Below are 18,671 nucleotides of genomic sequence, written 5' to 3'. Positions count from 1 at the left end.
TTATAAATAAACCTGTGTGCTTTTGAATTTGATTTGCTAAAAATGTTTTAAAGGATTTTTACATCTGTATTAATGAGGGATTATTGTTTCTGTGGTTTTCTTTTCTTGTAATTTTTGTCTGAATTTGATAGCAGGGTAATATGAACCTTGTAAAATCACTTGTAAAGTATTTTATCTTTGATTTCCTCGAAGAGTTTATGGAGGATTCATGTTATTTCTCCCCTAAATGCTTGATAAAATTTACCAGTAAAGCCATCTAGGTGTGGAGTTTTGTGTGTGTGTGTGTGTGTGTGTGTGTGTGTGTGTATGGGAAGGTTTTTATTTCAGATTCAATTTCTTGAACTGATGTAGGACTATTCGTGTTTTCTATTTCTTCTTAGTTCAGTTTTGGTAATTTTTGTCTTTCTAGCATTTTGATTACTTCATTTAAGCTGTCAAATTTATTGGGCATAAAGTTATTAATATTCTCATATGTTTAATGACTTAGGACCTATAATGTCTCCTCTTTCCTTTGTGATGTTAGAATGAAGTGTAATTTTTGTCTTTCTTTTTGATTAGTCTATCTAGAGGCTTATCAATTTTATTGAGCTTTTTAAAGGACTATGGGTTTCACTGATTTTTTTTTCTTTGTTCATTTCCTATTTCACCAGTTTGTTCTCATATCTTTTATTATTTCCTTCTTTCTACCTATTTGGGTATTTTCAAATTATTTAAGACCTTTTTTAACAGGTGCTTGCAGTTTTTTTTATTTATAAAAAAAATGAAGTTGTAAACTTTTATCACAGATTTAAAATGAAGTTCTTAAAAATCTTAACTTGAACAAATACAAAACAATTTTAAAACCTTTCTTTCAAGTCAGATTGAGAAAAAAAGGCTTAAAAATATGTTTGTTATTAACAGAAAGAAACATATTTAGGTAAAAGTAATAAAAACCTCACGCTGTATAGGTAATGAAAATAGTTCTAGTTATCTGACCATTCGACGAAAAGCAAGTACTTAAGGTCTTCAGCTCCAATATTTTGTTCATTTCTTATTGCTGGAATTTTATAATCATTTCTTCTTGTTAGATGACTAAACAGGATGATGGTAGAGAGTCTTGAGAGCCTTATCTGCTGGTGGATCTGATGTTTTTCGCCACTTTGCTGTCTTGTGGTTTAGAGTTGTGTTAGTCCATTTTTGCATTGCTATAAAGAAACACCTGAAGCTGGGTAATTTATAAACAAAATAAGTTTATTTTGGCTCATGGTTCTGCAGGTTGTACAGGAAGCATGCCACCAGCATCTGCTTCTGGTGAGGCCCCAGGAGCTTAGAGTCATGGCAGAAGGCAAAGGGGGAGGCGGCATATCACATGGCTAGAGAGGGAACAAGTGAGATGGAGCTAGAGAGAGTGCCAGTCTCTTTTAAACAACCAGATCGCACTGAACTCAGAGCAAGAACTCCTTATGGTGAGGACAGCACCAAGTCTTTCATGAGGGATCTGCCACCATGACCCAAGCATGTCCCACCAGACCCCACCTCCAACACTGGGGATTACATTTCAACATGAGATTTGGAGGAGACAAAACAGGCAAACCATATCAAGAGTTTTCAGGTGTCTGCACTGGTACTTGAAGTTGTAGTGGCACTGTTGCTGAGGTGGCTGCTGACCTTGGATATCATCGCCTTGATTTTTCCCTATCCTCTTCATTTCTGTCCTCTCTAGACTACCTTTGGCAGAGGGTCCCTGCAGAATCATGGTCTGTATCCCCGATACCTACTCCGCCCCACTGGTCTGCCTTGTTCCCTTGCCCACTGGTTGTGGGTACCCTCCAGCACTTCTCCCCGCATATAGGGTCTCCGCATGTAGGATGGTGGGAACTTTTCCTTGTCAGGAGGTAGGAAGGTGGGAGCTTTTCCTTGCCCACATATAGGAAGGTGGGAACTTTTCCTTCCGTAGGCCCTGCGTGTTGGGCCTGGCCTTCGGGAGCACTCTTTTCCCTGGTTCTTTTCGCCACTCTCACTATTACGGTAATTCTGCTGGCAGTTGCCTGGAGGACCCCTAGGAGGTAGATAGGAGCTCATAAAGGTACAGTTGGCTGCATATTTACTGCCTTGAACTGGAACTCCACCACGGCCTGCAGTACTGGCTGCCTCCGCATTCTTTTCTCCTTGAACATCAAACGCCACATCTCTCCAGCTCCTCCACTGCCAAGGTACTTCTTGGGGTTATTCTTTACGGCAGTCTGGTGTACAAATACATCTCACTTGGTGTCATTCCTGTTGATGAATCCATATCCTTTTCTTACATTGAACCGTTTTACTGTTCCCAAAACTTTCATAGTGATGACCTTCTTGTCCCTGCTGGTCTATGTTGTCCCAGCTGGAGACCGCCGGGGCCCCGCTCCCTGTGCCGCTGCCCGTGGTGCTGGGCTGGCTGTTGGCAGCGCTGAGGGCGGGGGCGCGGCGGCTGCTGGGTCTCCCCAGTGGTTGCGGAGGTGGTGAGTGGGCCTGCTGCACCAGCTGCGGCTCCTCCCGTGTGAGGCCCCGAAGGCAGTAGTGGTTGGGGGCTGCTCAGGGCTCTCTGGAGTCCACTCTCCTCTCCTGCTGCCCATCAAACGCCTGTTCGGTTTTAATTTACTTTTTCTTTCTCTAATTTCTTAGGGTGAGAACTCAGATTATTAATTTTGGAGGTTGTTTTCTAATATGATTATTTAAAGTTACAAACCTCTCTAAGCACTGCTTTAGCTGCATCCCACATACGTTGATAGGTTATATTTTTATTATCCCTTAATTTAAAATATTTCCTTATTTCTCTTGTGACTTCTTTGATCTGTTGATTCTTAAAACGTTTGTGTATTTCCAAGTATTTGGAGCTTTTCTAGCATTCTTACTGTTATTGATTTCTAATTTAATTTTTTTAATAGATAGGGATCATCCTCTGTGTGATTTCAGTCCTTTTAAATTTGAAACTTGTTTTTTGGCTATGCGTTGTCTAGGCCAAATGAACTACATGCTCTTGAAAAGCATATGTTTTGTTATTATTGAATGTAATGTTCTATAAATATTTCGTTCAAGATGATTAATAGCATTGTTCATATCTTCTGCATTTTTACTGATTTTTTTGTCTAGTTCCATTAATTTAGTTAAGAGAAGGGTGTTAAGATCTCCAGTTCTGATTGTAGAATTGTTCATTTCATCTTTACTTCTGTTGATTTTGGCTCCCTGTAATTTGAAGCTGTTATTAGGCACATACACATTATGTGTATATTATGCCTTATGTGAATATTATGCCTTTTGGATGAATTTACTTTTTTCTCATTTAAAAATATGCAGTACTTTTTATTTTGAAATCAATTTAATCTGATATTAATACAGCTACTATAGCCGTCTTATACTTACTGTTTTCCATCCATTTACTTTCAACCTATCCGTGTTTGTTTGTTTGCTTGGAGACAGAGTCTTGTGCTGTTACACAGGCTAGGGTGCAGTGCCACAATCAGGGTTCACTGCAGCCTCAAACTTCTGGGCTCAGGCAATCCTCCCACTTCAGCCTCTTGAGTAAGTAGGACTACAGGCTCATGTCACCATGCCTGGCTAATTTTTTAGTGTTAAGTTTTTGTAGAAATGGGATCTTGCTATGTTGCCTCGGCTGATCTTGAACTCCTGGCCTCAAGCAATCCTTCTGTCTCAGCCTCCCAAAAGTGTTGGGATTACTAGTGTGAGCCACTGGGCTTGCCATGTCTTTATATTAAAATGTATCTCTTATACAGAACATATGATTGTGTTCTATTTTATTATCAATTCTGATAGTCAACACCTTTTAAAGTGCTTATTTCATTGTCTAATGGACTTGATAGGTTTGGATTTGTATCTTTTTATTTGTGTTTTATTTGTTGCTTCTGTGGTTTGTTCCTCTGTCTCTCTACATTTTTTTGATTATTTGAATATCTGTTAGGATTTTATTTTAATATTCATCTTGGATTCCAACTAGATTTCACTTTTTTTAAGTGATTGCTCTAGTGATTACAATATACCTCCTTAACGTTTCAGTTTGTTTACAGGTGCCCTTTATTTTTATTTTGTTGTTGTTGTTGTTTTTGTATTTTTTTTCTTTCTTTTTGAGACAGAGTCTCGCTCTGTAGCCCAGGCTGGAGTGCAGTGGCATGATCTCGGCTCACTGCAAGTTCCGCCTCCTGGGTTCACGCCATTCTCCTGCCTCAGCCTCTGGAGTAGCTGGGACTACAGGCGCCCGCCACCACGCCCGGCTAATTTTATGTATTTTCAGTAGTGACGGGGTTTCACCGTGTTAGTTTACAGTTTATATTGTATCACTTCATGTAAAATATAGAAAACTTGAAAGTATATAATCCCATATTCCCTCCCTGTCTTTTATGCCATAGTTGTATGTAATACTCTACACATTTTGTAAATCCCACAATTTAAAAAATTGAGATAAAATTTACATTACCTAAAATTAACCATTTAAAAATGTACATTTCAGTGGCATTTAGTACATCATAAATGACTTTTGTTTAAACATATATTTGTATTATGAGGAAACCATGAAAAGAAAAAACAAAAAGCCTTTTGCACTTACTAAGATATCTGCCATTTTTGATGCTTTTCTTTGCTTTCTGAGAATCTGAGGTTCTACTTATCATTTCTTTTAACTTTGAAGACCGTTCTATAGCATTAATTATAGCGCAGGGCTGTTGGCAATAAATTCTCTTAGTTTTCTTTCATCTGAAAATGTTTTTATTACAAGATTCATTCTTTAAGAATATTTTTGCTGGGTATAAAATTCTTGGTTGACAGGTCTGTTTAATTTTTTTTCTGCACTTTAAAAATATTGTTGCACTCTCTTCTGTCCTTAATTTCTAATGAAAAAATCAATGATTAATTGAAACTTTTTTTGCTTCTTTCAAGAATTGCTCTTTACCTTCGACATTTGTGTCATACCTCTGCTATTGTATGTCTTAGCATTGCACTTCAATTTGTAAATTGCTTTCAATAAATTGTGTAAATTTTTATTCATTAATGCTTCAAGTTTTTTTTTTCTCCCCATCTCTTTCCCCTCTCCTTTTAGGACTTTAATTATATGCATGTTGGGGCTGGGTGCAGTGGCTCATGCCTGCAATCCCAGCACTTTGGGAGGCCAAGGCAGGCAGATCATGAGGTCAGGAGTTTGAGACCAGCCTGGCCAACATGGCGAAACCCTGTCTCTACTAAAGATACAAAAAATTAGCTGGGCATGGTGGTGCGTGCCTGTAATCCCAGCTACTTGGGAGACTCGCTTGAACCTGGGAGGCTGAGGTTGCAGTGAGCTGAGATTGCGCCATTGCACTCCAGCCTGGGCAACAGGGCGAGACTCCGTCTCAAAACAAAAGAAAAATTATATGCATGTTGAACCATTTTATATTATCTAGTAGGTCCCTGAGGCTCTGTTCGTTTTTATTCTGTCTTCTGTGTGTTCAGATTAGTTTCTGTTGATTTATCTTTGACATATTCTTTTCCTCAGTCATCTTAATTTGGCTGTTATGTCCATATATCTATATAGATAGATAGATAGATAGATAGATAGATAGATAGATAGATAGACATATTGTGTTTATCAGTTCTAAATTTGTCTCCCTTCCTCCCTGCCCTCCTTTCTTCTTCTCTTCTTCCTTCTCTCCCACCATTTCTATTTCTCTGCTGGGAGTGCCTGTCTCCCAGTTCATTGTGTGCATAATTTACTTTTATTTATTGAAGGTAGTTTTAATAGACACTTAAAATTTTTTTCAGCTACTTTCAGCATCTGGATAATCTCAAATTCAATCTCACTTGTTTTCTGATAGCATTATGCTTGATTTTTTTAGGTAATTTTAGATTGTATCCTGGACATTATGAATGTTACATTATGGTGATTCTAGGTTCCAGTTTTTCTCTCATATGTGTAGCGGGTTTGTTTTGTTTTTTTTTTGGTTTTGTATTAGTAGACAGTTGGACTTGAACTGCAACCTCGATTTCTTAGATGGCAGCTCCAGTCTCACTTCAGTTTGTCATTAGCTGGTCTGCTTTGAGTCTCCCCTCCCTATGCATGGTTCTGGTATCAATCAAAGAGGTGGGATTTCTTCTATTTTTCCTGTCTCTTTCTCTTCCCTTTGCATTCTTCCATCGCTACAGTTTCCCTAGCTTTGGTTTTCTGCTTCTCTAGGACAGAAAGACCATGATTTATCTGTAGCTTGCCCTGTGTTGGCAACACTTGGTTGCGAGCTAAAAGCTTTGAAAAGATGAATTTCCTTCATATAATTCCCCTTCTTTGAGCATGTACTCCTAAGCAGTCTTTCTGATTTCCTTTGCTCTCCAGTGCAGCTTAGGTAGCTGCTTTTTGTATCTTGTCTGTGTTTTATAGTGTTTTTCCCCACCAGGGTGGTCAGTGGTAGTTTTCCAGTGAGATCTTACTATGCCATTATTGAAAATGAAAGCCCTTGGTTGGAATTTTAGGCTACGTAATAAGTCAGTAGTACTTCTTATCAGTTTTATGTACCAGTACTTTACTTCCTATAGTGATAGCATGCATACTAAGACAGTGGGTTTTGAACCTTAAGGAAAAAATATTTGTGATTTATAGTTAATTTTAACTTACTACCAAGTATAATCATATTCTTATATTGATTATTACGTACTATTTAATCTTTAGTATTAATTTATTACCATCATACCTTAATTACTATGTAATACATTTTATCAAGTGAATAACTGATAATTATAAGGATTATATATGTATATTTTGGATGAAGTTTTGCTCTTGTTGCCCAGGCTGGAGTGCAGTGGTGCAATTTCTGCTCACTGCAACCTCCGCCTCACAGGTTCAAGCGATTCTGCTTCCTCAGCCTCCCAAGTAGCTGGGATTACAGGCATGCACCACCATGCCCAGCTAATTTTTGCATTTTTAGTAGAGACAGGGTTTCACCATGTTGGTCAGCCTGGTCTTGAACTCCTGACCTCAAGTGATCCACCCACCTTGGCCTCCCAAAGTGTTGGGATTACAGGCGTGAGCCACTGCGCCTGGGCTAAGGATTGTATTTCTATAAATTCTGAATTTACTTGTGCCAGAGTCCTATCTCTCATGTAGTCTTTGAGGATGAATTGAAGAAGATGTAAAAGATTCAGTCCAGTATGATAGTGACTAAATTGTAACTAGTTTATATTTACTGATGTCTAATGGGGCACTTTTTTTTTTGCTGGGGGTAGGCTAAATGTTGTGTTGACTTGTGGGTTCTTTCCCTCTCTTCTTTTTCAGTTTACTCAAAATTTCTTTAAGACATAATTGTTGACTCCTTTTAATGTTAGTTAATCTTTATCTTGCATAACAATTATTATGACACTATTACAAAAGAAGACATTAAGTGAATTCTTAACTAAACGGGGGTTATAGGAGAAAGAAGGGGAACTTAAAAATATTTTTCCCATAAAGAAGGCCCCTTATTAAATTACCCTAAAGAAGTTAATACAATCTTTTAGCAGGGTAATTTGGGGACATAAGGTGGAGTAGTAGTTGGGTAAATCAACAGTACAAGAAATACAATCTGCTGCATTTTTGTGCCCCCATACTTTAAAGATAATAGTTATGATTTTCACTTAGATAAATTTTGTAGACATCTGTGTTATTACAGAACAGAATTTTGTAGATATTTAAAATCATATAAATGGCAATACTTAGCAAAATGACAAAAAGCACTATTGCACGGTGCTATAGTAGTAATAGAAATGACTTTCTTCTAGGAAATCAGAGACCCATTCAAGTAAACATTTACCTAGATCTGTGACACACAGAAGGAATTTGAATTGGCTGCCAATCTTTGTTGTTATTGCTGTTGAGAGTTCATGTTCAGATCATGTTTCCCAAGTATGTGAACCAGTACTGCGACTCCCACAGTTGGGTTTCTAAGGAGAGCTTCCTTGTCTTCTTGTATCTGCTTGCTCAAATCTGGTATCTATTCTGTCTAAGAAACTCAATCTGTCTAAGAAACTGCTTCTCAGAGGCTCTATCATATTTTCTTCCTCTGCAGGTGGTAAATTTTGGTCCCACTTGTAAATACTTTGGCTTATTTTTAGTATGTGAATTGAAATGTTCTGAATTAGGTCAAAAATTAAATGTTCATCAATTAGTTACAAATTTATCAGATACTATCTTCTAATAAGTAATAGGAGGTGACATTTGAGGTTTTTGTTTTTTTTTTAATGGAGTCTCACTCTGTTGCCCAGGCTGGAGTGCAGTGGCACAATCTCTGCTCACGTGACCTCTGCCTCCCGGGTTCAAGCGATTCTCCTGCCTCAGCCTCCCAAGTAGCTGGGGACTACAGGCACATGCCACCATGCCCGGCTACTTTTTTTGTATTTTTTGGTGGAGATGGGGTTTCACCACGTTGCCCAGACTGGTCTCAAACTCCTGACCTCAAGTGATCAGCCTGCCTCAGCCTCTCAGAGTGTTGGGATTACAGGCGTGAGCCACTGCGCCCAGCCTGACATTTGAGTTATGAATGGTAAATCAGTTGCTAGACAATGAATAGAGGAACAGCATTCTCATTCTTATAAAGTGTGTTTCTTTTTGTCTCTGTTACTGAAATTATTTAATTTGATAAGCTAATCCGGTCCTTTGATAGGTGATACTCTTGCATATGATAAGCGCTTAAACATTATTTAAACAAATTATTTTACATTTAAGAAAGAAAACTTTAACTGGAAAGACTTTGGTTAGATGAAAGGGAACAAGAATTTCTTTGGCGTGGACTCTCCAGCAAAGGCAGGAATAGGATCAACATTCGTTCTATACCATCTTTGTGTCAGAAATTTCGCTTCACAGTTTTTTTCAGTACATATTATCAGTGTTTGGAAACGAAGAAACCTTTGAAAAAGATTGTTAGCTATATGACCTTGGGCAAGTTAATGGCAGAACTCACAATTTCTGAAGACAGGACTGTTGTTGGCCTGAACATACCCTTTCTTTCACCTCTTATGTCAGTTGGATGTATTTTCCTTAAACATATTTGTTTTCTGAATATACCTTATGCATTCCACCCTTATTTTTGCTGTATCCCATTTTAAATATGGGACAGTAGATACTCATTATTACAATGTTTTATTTAGGAAGGAAGCGTAATATATGAGTTGTAATACTTTCAGTTACAGTAGAATTCCAGTTCAAAATGGCTTAGAAAATAAAGATAGTCTATATATTGGCTTGCAGTTACTGAGAAGATAAGATACATGGTTTCATGCAATACATGATCAGTGCACTGACTCAGAACTTTCCCTAAGGTCTTAATTTCTTTCTGTCTCTACTCTACCTTTTGGCCAGCTTTACTCGTCTTTTGGCTGATTCCTCTCATGGTTGTAACATGGCTTCCTGCATTTCACTGGCCATGTGGTTTTTAGTTCACATCTGTCAGAGGAAAAAGACTGACTTTGTTCAAGTCTTGCAATAAATTTTGAAATTTCCTCCCTTGGGCCAGCTTAAGTCACATGCCCAATCAATCCTTCAGTAGTCACTGTGAGCAGATAAAATAATCTTACCTGAAGTTACATAAATTCCTAAGCAGCAGTTGGGGAGCTAGAAGAGAGTATAGATAAATGCCTGAACAACAAATCTCTACCTATCAGTGATAAACTTGAAATTGTTATTGATAATTCTGTGAATTTGGAGAGGGGAGAAAATACCTGTGAAATTTTACACTTAAAAAATTTTAAGAACCTATTTGCTTTGATTCTTGACTGGAAAATACATTTATCTCATCTTGGTAATACCTCATAATACTGGTTTAAAACATCACACTATTATGAGAGTTAGAGCAGTATAATTCTGATGAAATTTCATTACCAGAATTGTAATAAAAATGTTTCCTCTTCATTAAATATATGGTGAAGCTTATTGTTTGTGAAAATTAAACCGTTTCGTGGGATCACCAAACATAAAACAGAATGGTATCCATTCTGCACTATGCAGAATGGTATTGCATAGTGCCAACTCTAACCTTCTAACCTTGTCCATATGGGAGAAAGTCAGAGCATAGGATAAATTGAAACTTTATTAAATGCTGTGTGTATTAGTCTATTCTCATGCTGCTATGAAGAAAATACCCGAGACTGGGTAATTTATAAAGAAAATAGGTTTAATTGACTTACAGTTCTGCATGAGGCTGAGGAGGCCTCAGGAGACTTACAAGCATGGTGGAAGGCACCTCTTCACAGGGCGGCAGGAGACAGAATGAGTAAAGGGAAAAGCCCCTTATAAAACCATCACATCTTGTGTGAACTCACTATCACAAGAACAGAATGGGGGTAACCACTCCCATGATTCAATTACCTCCCACCAGGTCCCTCCCACCACACATGAGGATTGTGGGTACTACAATTCAAGATGAGATTTGGTTGGGGACACAGCCAAATTGTACCACCACTTTTTAAAAGTTTCATTTCTGTTTCTTTTTAAACAGTCTATTTGGTTAAATAAAGTAGTTTTGTACTCTAAATGAAAAAACTTTTTTTTTTTGGATCAGCTTTCTAAGCAGGCACCCAAACATTTATATATATATATTTATTTATTTTATTTTTGAGACAAGGTCTCGTTCTTCTCCCCCAGGCTGGAGTGCAATGGCGCGATCTCAGCTCATTGCAACCTCTGCCTCCCGGGTTCAAGCAATTCTCCTGCCTCAGCCTCCCGAGTAGCTGGGATTTATAGGCGCCTGCCACCATGCCCGGCTAATTTTCGTAGTTTTAGTAGAGACGGGGGTTTCACCATGTTGGCCAGGCTGGTCTCTAACTCCTGACCTCAGGTGATCCGCCTGCCTTGGCCTCCCAAAGTTCTGGGATTACAGGCGTGAGCCACCACACCTGGCCTATTTATTTTTAATTAATAAAATTGATTTGCCTTATATTATTGCTATTATCTGTCATCAAGTTCTATCAGTCTTTTCTGGAAGTACTTCTCTTCTTTTTTTGCCTTATTCTATTTTCACTACCACTTAACTGCCCTTACTAATAAATTGTTGCTGGGGCTCTCTTTTTCTGATCAGTGTGACCCTGTAATCACTTGTCTCAGACATATGTTTGCTTTAAAATGCAGAATCTCAGGCTTCTCTCTAGTAATCCAGAATCAAGGAGAGGGCTGGGAATCATCTGCACACTAGAAGATTTTTGAGAATAACTGTTACAGTCTTCTTCCAGTTTCTTCCTTTAAGAGCAGTGGTTCTTTTCTTTGTTTGAGACAGTCTCACTCTGTTGCCCAGGCTGGAGTGCAGTGGCACTATCAAGGCTTACTGGACCCTCCATCTCTCGGGTTCAATCGATTCTCCACCTCAGCCTCCTGAGTAGCTGGGACTACAGACACATTCCACCACACCCAGTTAATTTTTGTATTTTTTGCAGAGACAGGAGTTTCGCCACATTGCCCAGGCTGATCTCAAACTCCTGTACTCAAGCGATCCGCCCGCCTCGGCCTCCCAAAGGGCTGGGATTATAGGAGCAGTGATTCTTAACCACAATTATATCACTTAGTGATCTGCCCCAGTACTTGGTTTCCTATACCATAGAGGGGTTAAAAGTCTATTTTTCACAAAACAGAAAATAATTATGTGTATTTTGTTAAATTTCTAACTTAAGTTTTATCAGCATCATAGTATTATTTAGACGTATATATTATTGCCATGGTTTGAAAATACACACAAATAAAAATCTACCAGTAGCTGAACATTGCAGTGAATATTCAATTTTGTACTATACTAACTATAAAACAAAAAGATAACACATAAGCATACAGTTATTAAATAGGAAGCAATAATACCTTCGTAGCCTGGTATGGGGCAAGGACTTAAGGTCCATGAGTATTGCTGTTATTCCATAGGACCACATATTTGGCATATCACCTTTAGTTGTGATATGGCCTTTGAGAAATTAGATGTATCATTGCTTGAGGGTCATTGCATTTGATTATGTTACTGCCTCTTGTAAAACATTCGTGCCTTCCTGGGAATTCCATTTTCTGCCTGGTACTCAATACTCTTCATTGTTAAACATTAGTATGTTTTCCAGTGCTTTCTTTTCTGTTCTAAATTTTCCTCAGACATATTTACTCTGTGTCCTGAATGTACCTTATGTATTCTACCCTTGCCTTTGCTGTACCTCTAGCTAAGTTTTGTCCTTTAAGGTCCATATCCTCTGTGAACTTCGTCTGTCCCCCTTTTGCTCACTTTTCCTGCCTTTAAGATGAGGAGCCTTCTACATGTAGGATCATTTTTTGATGCCATGGTTTAGTTACATATTCTTGTCTTATTTCTCCTACTAGACTGTAAACTCCTTGACGGTATGGGCCATGTCATTTAATTTCATCTCTCCCTAGATACCTAAAATACGCTTTTTACATAGCAGTCAATAAAAGAAGGAAGGATATCAGTTTCATTGCTAGAAATTTTTTCTTACTTCAGTGTAAGCTTATCTAGATGTGGTCTAGTACATTTTTTCGACTACTTTGTTTGGTTACCTAAGAGAATATGCAGGGTGCAAATGTATGTATGTGTGTCTATCTATCTATGTGTGTGTGTGTGTGTGTGTGTATGTGTGTGTATTTTTTTTTTTTTTAAAGAAACAAAGTCTTAGTCTGTCACCCAGGCTGGAGTGCAGTGGTGCCATCATAGCTCACTGCAGCCTCGAACACTTGGGCTAAAGCAGTCCTCCCATCTCAGTTTCCCAGGTAGCCAGGACCACAGGTGTGTGCTGCCATACCTGGCTAATTATAGGCGTGAACCACTGCTCCTGGTCAATATATGTTTTTATTGTCTTTATCCAAATCTGTTAGTCAAGCAATAAGATTTTAGATAAATGAAAATAAAGTTCTTATATTTTACTGTTTTACATTTATTTCTAGGCCACTGTGTATTTTTCTTTATGCTAGTCACATGCATATTTATATACAGCATGTGTATAAGTAGGCCTATATAAGTTATAGGCATATAATACATTTATGTTTACATTGTTAGTTTGCTTTTGTTACTATAACTTATGTTGTCTCATATTATACTTTTATTCAGGATTAAAACTTAGCTAGCAAAATATTATATGGCATTGTATTAACTATGTATGTGATATAGTTGGATGCATTCTTATAGGTAAAAATTTATATGAAGAAATGGAAATCTTATTTAAAAAATGAACTGCACTATTTAAAATAGAAACTCATGATCTTTTTAACGTTGCAGCTGAGTTAAACAAATAATCTTTCCACCATTACCAAGAGGTGCTGTAGTTAAAAATACATTTATACATATTATTTTTAAAAACCTAGTTAACTTTAAAATATGTAAGTTTTCTTGTCGTTTAGGGTTCTGTGAAGCTGATCATCAAGAGGGTTGCAAATCATTGGTGGTTTCTATTTTCAGATTTCCACATCCCGGAGTAATTTGCTTTAATTTCACCCAATTTAACCTATACTTCACACCATCACCATTCAGCTTTAATAGCTATGTTCTATGCATAAGAAAAGCAGATAAATGTCCACAATTAGGCTGCAAATGATTACAACTAGTTAGGGCTTTATGAAGACAAAACTTAAAGGACCATGGCGCCAAACAAAGCCACAAAGACGGCTTGAAAATGCTGTCTCGAGAAGTCAAGTCTACCATGGCATTTGATTTATTACTTTTGTAGTTGATTTTACTTATTTTTAATATATTGGCAGGTGTGCCTACTCTGGGAAGTATTCATCTTTAAAGAATATTAGTTCTCTGTTCATTTATTTTGGTTTTTAATTTATTTGCTTTTTTGAATCTCAGCATAACCAGGTTGAATCTTTTTTCAAAAATATTATTAAAAGGTAGCAATTTTTAAAAATTGAGAATAATTTGTTTGAAATGTACTGGCATTTATATGCCTTGTTAATGCATTTCTGAAATCAAGACTTTGCTGAAATGTTTATAAGTTGAATAACCGTGTCAGACATTTAGTGGAAGTATAGTTTTACAATTTTGTATAGAATTTCATTTCCAGATAGGTTTTAGTATGCAAAATATAAGCCTATGGAGGATTACTTCTATGAAATGTTACTTCTATGTGCATATGTATAAAAAATTCAGAAATTGTTTTAATCCTATATGTATGTTGTATTTTCTAAGATGTATGTTCTTGTTGATGATTAATGTATATTGTTATTTCAAGGTACAAAGAATTTATTTATGGTTTAAGGTTTTAAAAAGTTAAATTATTTTAATATAATAGCATTTTATAAATTTATTTTCTCCTATGAAGTAGAACTTGTTAGTTTGGTTAATATATCGCTGTATTTAATGAAGTAAATAAATCTCAGTCTCAAGACTGGATCTCATCTCTTTTCAAAATTTTCTGAAGATTTTAATCAAGGTGTGACATATAAAAACATTTTCTTTAAATACTTTGTAATAAATATATACATAACATAAATATAACTCAAGGCTTTAGTCTGGTGTTCCAACATTAGTCATTTTGTTGGATGTTCTCTCAGACATTCTATATAGATAGGAATAGCAATACTGATGGATAATAACTTTATAGTTTATGGCACCCACAATTATTCTTATAATTGTAATACTCCCCATTTTAGAAGTAATGTTAATCATTTTATTTATTATATAAGCGGTAACATGTATTTATTTTAAACATTTAGATAAGTCTTATTTTCTTAAATAATAATTCTGTCCTTAGTTTATTATTGCTTAAATCCAAAATAAATGTAGGTGAAAAACCAAAGCAGTTGTGGGTTTTTTTGTACACATGTAACACACACATGTGTATGGTGTTGCATGCAGGTGCTAACTTTAAAAACAATACTGGGGAATGAATAGCTGTGTACCTTTGTTTATAAAATCAGTGTATGTGGGAAAGTACACTAAAACTTATTATTTTAAAATATCCTTATTTTAAAGAAAGTAGTCACTTATTTATCCTACAAAGTAGACCAATATAGCCGTGGCAAGACAATACAGCTACACAGCTTCACAGTTGTATTAAACTAGTTTCATATGCTATATCATAAAACTTTCAGTCCAATCAGCAACTAAATTTAAATACTGCAAATTGTAGCAGCAAAACAATAATTCTGCTGATTAGCCCCTTTCCATTTCTTGTAAGTGAACTGTTTATGCTGTTGAGTACCTTTTGAAAAAAGAAAAAGCCAAAACAGCCTTGATTAGTCAAGGAGTAATTGGATGACTTGATTTTAGCAAGAGAATGAATTGGTTGATGATAGCCTGTAACTAAGTGTAGTGGTTCTGTTCAGATGAATACATAACATACAGTCATCAGATCTTGACAGGTATAACATATTAGCAGTGCTAAAATCCCATGGTGGGGGGATTAGATGGAAATGGAGGGGAATAAGTTTGCCATGAAGCCTTTTACTGTAAAATTTGAGGTGATTCTTAGAGGACTTTAGATAAATATTCATAGTTTTTTCGTTCTGATTTTACATTGGAGGGGTAAATAGGTGGAGAGATTTCTCTACTTTATTACAATAGTCCCCCTGTTTTTTGCTCTAAAGACAAAATAGTTCTGTAGACAAAAGAGCTAATGAGATCACTGAACTTTTTGCAGGAGGATCGCTGATAATATCCTTTCACTTTTGTGGAAAATCATGGCGTAAAGATCATGGCTCCTTAGTAAGAGCCTTGATGCATTAAATGTATTCATATTTAACTAAAGTCTTGATGATGTCAGAACTTTTTGTACACTGCATTCTTATTTATGATTTTCTGATTACTTTCAAGACTGTATCTGAGTTTATATTAATGAAATATGGCATAAAGCAGGAAAGAAATTTTTTTAATGTATTCATTTGTAACTAGTCTTAAAACAGCCCGGTTGTACTGCCTGTCGCCCACCAAGAATATAATACAATAACCACCCCTTCTGTACCATAACGTGCTGTGTGGGTCCAAAAGTTTCATTTGCATAAAATATGCGATCACTGTATTTCTAGGTGAATGAAATGACAGGATGAACCTGCACAGCTGACCACAGGGGAATAAGGGGTGTCACAAGGTCCTGGCCCATCCAAATCCATTCTGATACTGGCTTTGATTTGGCACCACCTGGTGGTGATAGCTCTAGCTTAACTGTTGAGGACTAGATCTTGTAGACTGACTAGGACGTTATAAGATTGCAGTAGAAATTCTAGAAAGATCTCAGGGAGATCATACCCATTTTGTTGGGCCAGTTGAGGTGGGTTACATCAGAAAAGTATTGAGGATGCAGTGGCCTCCCTTACACAGTCTGCTCCCAAAGGATGTGGTTGCTTGCTTGTCCTTCATCTCCCTAGGTCTTATCCTTTCTTACATGTTTCTACTCTCATTTTAGAACTGTGTGTTAATGCATTTAATGGTGTATTTTGTGAGGTATATTATCTGGTTTCAGGGCATCTACCATCACAGTACTTTTCATTTGGACCCAAGAATGTGATCTCTATTGTGTAATGTGGATTTAGTCAAACCATCATCTTCCTATTATAACACTAGGTGTTCTTGGTGAGTCATCCCTCTTACATTTCTGTATTTCCCCTTCTATATCTTAGAAAAATTAGATAGAAGTCAAAATCCATTGACATTATGAATAAAGGTTATAAAATAGTTTTTTTAAACAGCCAGGCATTTACTTGACTGATTAATACCTGTCCCATGTTTACATTTTCCAAGCATTTAAACACTAGTTTCAAATTCCAGCAGAGACAGTATTTTCTCTCTTCTCACAGCATCAAAATACACTTAAATATGGGATTAAAAATAGTTTATACTTCATCAAAACCTGTACATGACTCTTAGTATAACTTTTAAATGGCATCTACATAACACCAGTGCTCCAATTTGAAACCTTGAAGGCTGTCTTTTTCCATCAACTTGTGTGAATACTGACTCCTTCCCTGTTCCCCTTCATCTTGGGTTTACTTTCTTGTTTTTATTATATTCTGATCTGTCTCCCCTGTTAGGCTGTAATCACTTTTGAAAGCAGAAACTAGTTGTGTTCCGCTTTTTCTTATCTCAGAAATTTGCCTTCCAGCTCCTGGCACCATTCTCTTTGTGATTAACATCCAGTAAACATTTGTTAAATATGTCTCTTAAAATGTGTATCTTTTTAACTATTTATACACCTCCAAGTGGATGACATGCCACATTTTATTTCTTCTCAGTTTGTTATCATTCTTTTTGCCCACTAGACCAAAAAACTTTGTAAATTCTACTTTTTCTTTCTTTTTTTTTTTTTTTAGATTTGACCATTTTGATGTCATTTCTGTTACTACTACCCAACAGTCAACTACTTTGTGACCATCAGTCTCTCTCCAAGCTATTAGATCTTCAACATAATTGACAGAATCATTTAAAGAGTGTGGTAGCAGGCTGGGCATGGTGGCTCATGCCTGTAATCCCAGCACTTTGGAGGGCTGAGGTGGGTGGATCATCTGACATTAGGAGTTCGACACCAGCCTGGCTAACATGGTGAAACCCTGTCTCTACTAAAAATACAAAAATCAGCTGGGTGTGGTGGTGGGCACCTGTAATCCCAGCTACTCCGGAGGCTGAGGCAGGAGAATGGCTTGAACACGGTAGGTGGGGGTTGCAGTGAGCCAAGATGGCGCCACTGCACTCCAGCCTGGGCAACAATAGCAAAACTCCATCTCAAAAAAAAAAAAAAAAAAAAAAAGAGTGTGGGAGCAAACAAGCCAGCACGAGCAAGATCACAAGAATACGTCTCTGAAAATCTCCATAGAATTTTCTCATCTAAGAAATTAAATTTCAACTCCTCAGCTCAGTGTTAGAGCCTTTCCATCGATTGACATCTACACATTTGAACCTATGGTAATATCTTTTGGTTACTACATAGCACAATTTTTGTCTTTCAGTATGTACTAATGCATTTCAACTGTAGGTTGGCAATGTCTGGAGATTTTTTATCTTTATAGCTGGGGTGCTTGTGTGCGTGTGTGTTACTGGCATCTAGTTTATAGAGGCCAGGGGGTGCCATTAAACATCCTACAATGCACAGGTCAGCCCTTCACGACAAATAATTATCTGTCCCAAAATGTTTGTAGTGCCAAGGTTGAGGAACCCTGGTATACCTTGTCTTTAGCTTTTCATTTATAAATATATTTAATAGTTAAATACATTGAGGGCCTGCTCTGTATGAGGTCCTGTCCTAAGCTGTTTACATACATTATCACTCTAAATCTTCAGGACAGTCTTAGGAGGTAGGTACTGTTATTGTGTACATTTTACAGAGGAAACTAAGGCATAGAGAAATTCATCCAACAACTGATCAGTCAGTCTGAAATCCAGATTTGAATCCAGATGTTCTGATTCCAGAGTATGTGCCCTTAATCACTTCTGTTGTACTTCCATCCTGCTGGAATTTCTTCTTTACTCTCTGCGTCCCTTTGCAAATATCTGTCCCTGAAAGTCCTCGTCTTTATGCTGACCTTCCCTCCTTAATCCTGATTCATGCTGATCTATCCCTGCTCTCTCGGTCTGTCTTTTTTCTCTTTTTTTTATTGCTACATTCATTGGTCTTAGTTATAGTATGTAGGTATGTGTTCCCGCTCCTTAGTTTGACTTATACATTTAAACAATTGTTTGTATTTACTAAAATATGTAATCTAATGCAAACACCCAAGAAGTCTTCAGAAGGTAATTGTCTGT

The 18,671-nt window shown here is 37.0% G+C and overlaps 1 protein-coding gene and 1 pseudogene across 3 annotated transcripts in view; one reads left to right on the top strand and one right to left on the bottom strand.

Moving 5' to 3' along the window:
• OLA1 (Obg like ATPase 1) overlaps positions 1-18,671 on the top strand; it is a 173,599-nt gene that overhangs the window by 74,372 nt on the left and 80,556 nt on the right. The window lies entirely within an intron of this gene.
• LOC104005335 (Y-box-binding protein 1-like) lies at positions 1,704-4,927 on the bottom strand (annotated as a pseudogene).

This window comes from Pan troglodytes, chromosome 13 (genome assembly GCF_028858775.2).
Source record: "Pan troglodytes isolate AG18354 chromosome 13, NHGRI_mPanTro3-v2.0_pri, whole genome shotgun sequence".
Taxonomy (NCBI): domain Eukaryota; kingdom Metazoa; phylum Chordata; class Mammalia; order Primates; family Hominidae; genus Pan; species Pan troglodytes.
Note: the sequence above shows the minus strand (reverse complement) of the source record. Positions and strands in the feature narration are given on the sequence as shown.